Below are 6275 nucleotides of genomic sequence, written 5' to 3'. Positions count from 1 at the left end.
CCACATGTCTCTGTGGGTGCAGGAGGGGACCCACTGCTGTACATTTATGGTGCTCTCTGAAATGGGGGCTCCCTGAAAACAGTCATCACCTATGCTGTATTCAGCACATAAAAAGGCCAGTTGCCATCAAATAGATTGCAACTCATGGCAACCCCATATGTGTCTGAGTACAACTATGTTCCATAGGGTTTTTGATTGCTGATTTGAAGTAGATTGCCAGGCTTTTCATATGAGGTGCCTCTGGGTGGATTCCAACCATCAACCTTTCAGCTAGTAGTTGAGTGTGTAAACCGTTTGTACCACCTGGGAAGCCACTCAGCACATATCCGAAAAAAAAACCCAAACCCGTTGCCATTGAGTTGATTCTGACCCATAGTGACCCTATAGGACAAAGCAGAACTGCCCTATACGGTTTCCAAAGAGTAGCTGGTGGATTCAAACTGCTGACTTTTTGGTTAGCAGCCAAGCTCTTAACCACTGTGCCACCAGGGCTCCACGCAGCACATAAAAAAAAAATTTTTTTAGCAGGGGTGAAATCAAAGAATATATCTAGAGCTGTTCGTTTATTCAGCAAATACTTTTTAAGGACCTGCCATGTGTCAGGCACCGTGTAAGATACCAGAGCTGCAAAGGCAGAGACGAGGCGTGGTCCAAACTCAGAGCTTGCAGATTGGCTGGGAAGATGCAGGTGAGCCCACCTCTTGTGGCCTCAAGGGCTTCCCCACGCTGTTCGTTCCCCCGCCGCACTCCTTCACCTAGTTCAAATTTCACTTGCTACTTGATGATCACTTCCCAGTGATAAACTCTTTCTTAGAAACTCTTGGAGTGCCCCATAATTTCCCTTTACGTAACAGTCATAGGTGCAATTGCATGATTTCTTGATTAACCTCATCTCCTCCATGGTCTATGAACTTCAAGACGGAGACACATGTGTTTAACAATATTCCTTTCAAGGCTATTGGGATTAGAGATTAAAAAAAAAAAAAAAACGCAAAGGGCATATGGCCCTGTGCCTGGCACGTAGTTAACACCGGATAATGGGAGATAATCCCCACCACTACTTTTAACTCTTATGCTGAAGCCCTACAGAGGCGAGCCCGAGGCTCTATGGACCAGTAGTGCTTTGAATCTGAAGTGGGTGCAGCCCTCTTCCCTATCCTTGGCAGCTTTTCCAGCTGGCACTGTCCCTCCATTTTGACGCACCCCTCCCTGCCCCAGGGAGCCTGTTTGGCACTAGTGTGCGGGGCATGGGAAGGGCCGAGAATTAAATCTGAGCATCTTCAGGGTCTTTGCCAGTTAGAACCACCATAAACATCCACATAAGGACAGCTGGTGCTCATCAGTATTTGGGAAAAATATCAACACATATCGTTGTTTTTAGGTTCCCTCAAGTCGGCTCCAACTCATAGTGGCCCTATGTACAACAGAACGAAACACTACCCAGTCCTGCATCAACCTCACAATCGTTGTTATGCTTGAGACCATTGTTTCAGCCATTGTGTCAATCCATCTCGTTGAGGGTCTTCCTCTTTTTCACTGACCCTCTACCAAGCACGGTGTCCTTCTCCAGGGATTGATCCCTCCTAATAACATGTCCAAATATGTGAGATGTAGTCTCACCATCTTTGCTTCTAAGGAGCATTCTGGTTGTACTTCTTTCAAGACATAAATGTGTTTGTTCTTTTGGCAGGCCGTAGTACATTCAATATTCTTCGCCAACACCACAATTCAAAGGTGTCAATTCTTCTTCGGTCTTTCTTATAATATATATGTATATAAACATGTATATATAAAATCTTGGGTAGATATTTTATATACACATATATATAATCACAAACCAAACCAAACCTGTCAAGTCCATTCCAACTCACAGCGACCTTACAGGACAGAGTAGAACTGCCTCATAGGGTTTCCAGGGGGGGCTAGTGGATTTGAACTGCTGACTATTTGGTTAGCAGCTGAGCTCTTAACCATTGCACACACCAAAAAAAACAAAAAAAAAAAAAACCCACTGTTGTCAAGTTGATTCTGACTCATAGCAACCCTGTCGGACAGAGTAGAACTGCCTCATAGGGTTTCCTAGGACGCAGACTGCCACATCTTTCTCCCACGGAGCAGACAGTAAGTTCAAACCACTGACCTTTCAGTTAGCAACCAAGAATTTTAACTTCTGCGCCACCAGGGCCCCTTTCCCTCCCTACAGTTCACTAATTTATTCAACCAATGTTTTCTGGGCACCTATTATGTGCCAGGCACTGTTCCAGGACTTGTGGGATATAATAGTGAATAAAATAGATATAGTTTATGCACTATTAGCCTACTGGAGGAAATGGTTTCTAGAACTTCAGATAGGACTGCACATTAGAGACTCAACTATGCCCTTATTCCTCTCCCCACCTCCCTAAAAGATAAGAACCACCAGCCTGGTTCCTTTCTCCCTCAGGCTCTTCCTCAAACATATAGCTGTTTTGCCCAGTTCCGGCCCACCTGTCACCTGTGCCTTGCATTGCTGTTTCATGACACTGTTAAAGTCACTGAACTTTGTCCAGTGAAGCAAGAGGCATTGGGTCGGCGCATTCCCTGGGCGGAGTTCTCAGAGTGGAGGTCAGGGGAGGAGCAGTTCTGATGGAATCTGCCTAAGACCGCAAAGCAGGCATCAGTCCAGGACAGAGGCAGGAAGAGAAGTGTGACGTGTCTGGGAGAACCTGGTCTTGGGTGAGTGCGGTTTTTCCCACCTTTTCTGATTACCTGAGACATGCATTCCAGGCTAAGCCAGGCCTTCCTGGTGAAGAGCTCTTCTTCTCTCAGTCCCATCTGAAGGCTGCATGGGAAAGGATTCTGGTAGCACAAGCAGGCAGCCTGCTGTTCCTCCTTGCCTTCACAGAACTGACATGGAAAACATTTCATTCTTTTTTCTCTTTTTTAATTGTACTTTAGATGAAGGTTTACAGAGCAAATTAGTTTCTCATTAAACAATATGCTTATTGTTTTATGACATTGGTTGCCAACCCCACAACATGTCAACACCCTCCCCTTCTCAACCTTGGGTTTCCCATTACCAGCTTTTCTGTCCCCTCCTGCCTTCTCGTCCTTGCCCCTGGGCTGGTGTGCCCACTTAATCTCCTTTTGTTTTATGGGCCTGTCTAATCTTTGGCTGAAGGGCGAACCTCAGGTGTGACTTCAGTACTGAATTAAAAGGGTACACAGGGAAAACATTTCATTCTTCATCTGCCTTCACTTTGCCTTGACCCGAGGCAGCAATTTAAGGCTGCTTGTTTTTGTTTTTTAGCATGACATGTAAATATTATTACTACCAGGATCGTAATTAAAGAAATTCAAACCAATGCCATGAGATCAGATTGAGAGGCATTTTAAAGAGTGATAATCTGCAGTGTTGGAGGTGTGGGAAAACAGATATCTTGATATGCTGTTGTGAGAGAATAAATTAGAGCACAGTTTTTAGAGTGCAAATCGGTAATATCCATAAAAATGAAAAAATACACACACCCTTTGGCCCAGCCATTCCACTGTAGGAATGAACCCTGCAATATTACCCAAAGTATTTACTGCAGTACTGGGTGTAACAGTAAATAAAAAAGTTGGAAAGAACAAACCTAAATGCTCTCAATAGGGGGATGGTTAAATAAATTATGAATTTTTTTTTAAATTGAATATCAAGTAACCATTAAAAAATAAGCTAGAATTGTACATACTGACATGGAAAGGTCTCCAAAATACACGTCTTCATCTGTTCTTGAATAATTCATTCAATAAACAGTTACCGTAATTACTATGTCACCAAGCAGGAGAAGGAAAGAGAGCCTTGCTCAGAGCCTCTTGTTGTTTTAGGTGCTGCTGAGTCGGTTTTGACTCATAGCAAACTTAGGCTCAACAGGATGAAACACTGCCCGGTCCTGCACCATCCTCACAATCATTGCTATGATTGAACCCACTGCTGCAGCCACTGTGTCAATCCATCTCATTGAGGGTCTCCTTCTTTTTCACTGACCTCTACCAAGCATGATGTCCTTCTCCAGGGACTGATCCCCCCTAATAACACGGCCAAAGTACGTGAGGCAAAGTCTCACCATCCTCGCTTCCAAGGAGCAATCTGGCTGTGCTTTTTCCAATACAGATTGTTCATTCTTCTGATAGTCCATGGTATATTCAACATTCTTCACCAACACCATAATTCAAAGGCATCAATTCTTTGGTCTTCCTTATTCATTGTCCAGCTCTCGCATGCATATGAGGCAATTGAAAATAGGAACCTTAAATACAAATGGCTAAGGAGAAGAGGATATACCTTAGGAAGGGAAAGAAACAGCGGGAGAGGTGAGGGAAAGAGGAGAGTGTGAAAGGGTAGAGAATTGAGGAAGGAGGAGTGGCCATGGGGGTCAAATGATGCTCAAGTTGTTAGATGAGGACTGGAAAACACTCTTTGCATTTAGCGCCTCAATGTCGCTGTGTTACCAGGTGGAAACCTCAGGTTCTTACTCAGCATGACTTGTATTGGCCAATAAACGAGAGACCGAGGTGGGAGAACAGAAAAGGCACATTAATTTCATTTTACAAGGAAATGGAGCCAGTCAGAGCTTACTCCTACCAAGACTGCTCACTAAGCAGAGGCAGGTAAGTTACTTTAAAAGGATTTACAGGTCTGGAGTTCATACAAGTTAGGTCAGCAATGGGGTTTACATATAACCTCCAAGCAACAGCAGGATTCAAATGCAAAGCTGAGGGGAAGGAGCCCAGCAAAGGAAACACTTTTGCAACACAACACTGTAGGGGAGGGAGGAAGCCAGGTAAAGAATACAGCACTGTGGGCTCAACTGAGGAATGGCTGTGTCAGTGGGAACAGAAGCCAGGCTGGAGGGGGCTGAGTAAAAAATGAGGTGAGAAAATAGAGACTCTGAACATGGATAACTTGAAAAATATGTCTATGAACATAAGGAGGATATCACGGATTGAATTGCGTCTCCCAAAAATATGTGTTGGAACCCTAACCCTTACACCGGTGGATGTAATCTTATTTGGGAATAGGGTTTTCTTTGTTATGTTAATGATGGCATAGCAGCCATATCCATGTAGGGTGTTCTAAACCTAATCACTTCTGAGTTATAAAAAAAGCAAATGAGATACAAATGCAAGCACCAACAGTGATAGTGGGTGGATATAGACAGCAGGTAAAGATCTTGCAGGGACTGAGGACCACTGGGCATTGAGGAGCACTGTGGCTATAAAGGAAACCCTGGTGGCATAGTGGTTAAGAGCTACAGCTGCTAACAAAAAGATCGGCAGTTCAAACCCACCAGGCGCTCCTTGGAAACTCTGGGGCAGTTCTACTCTGTGACTCTGTCCTCTAAGGTCGCTATGAGCCGGAATTGACTCGACAGCAATGGGTTTGGTTTTGGTTTTTTTTTTTTAAGAGACTAGGACCTCCCTCCAGAGCTGAGAGAGTTTTTCCACTAGAGCTGAAGCCCTGAAATAAAACTTCTAGCCTCCTGACTGCTAGAAAATAAAATTCTGTTCTTTCAAGCCACCCCCTCGTGGTGTTTCTGTTACAGCAAAAACAGCAGCAGTAGCTAATTAAAACAGAGAGAAATAAGGTGGTAGTGAGAAGGGGATGAAGGTCGAGTGAGATTTATTTTTTTTTTAATGAAATAGACTCAATTATGTAAAAGCCAATGGGAGGAATTCAATTGTAATGTATTTTAAAATTAAAAAAATATATACATGCAGAAACGTGTGTGTGCTGTAATTCCATTGGTGTAAAATTTTAAAGGCCATTCACATGTTGGTATAGACATAAAACTTTTTTTCTGGAAAGACACACAAGAAATTAATGATAGTGGTTCATTTGAGAAGACGTAGTCAGGTGGGGGAACCTTGGTGGCACAGTGGTTAAGAGCTATCAGTGCTAACCAGACTGTCGGGTGGCAGTTTGAATCCACCAGCTACTCCTTGGAAACTCAGTGGGGCGGTTCTACTTTCAATCAACTGGATGGCAATGAGTTTGTGGTTTCAGTAGGGTAGAAAAAAAAAAAAAGAGAGGCATATTTTTACTTTTTGTTTTATACTTCTTCACAACTCCCTTCTCCTTCATCCAGAACTCTCCTTTTTGAGGGTAATTGACCTTGGCTAAGTATTGGGCAGAAAGATATTCTAATGGAAGGAATCTAAGGAATACAAGCTAAACTGTACATCACCAGCCCCCACCCCAGGTTTTTACATTTTAAACAGCGTTCATTTTAACCAGTTAAACTGTCATTCAT

Source organism: Elephas maximus, chromosome 17 (genome assembly GCF_024166365.1).
Source record: "Elephas maximus indicus isolate mEleMax1 chromosome 17, mEleMax1 primary haplotype, whole genome shotgun sequence".
NCBI classification, from domain to species: domain Eukaryota; kingdom Metazoa; phylum Chordata; class Mammalia; order Proboscidea; family Elephantidae; genus Elephas; species Elephas maximus.
Note: the sequence above shows the minus strand (reverse complement) of the source record.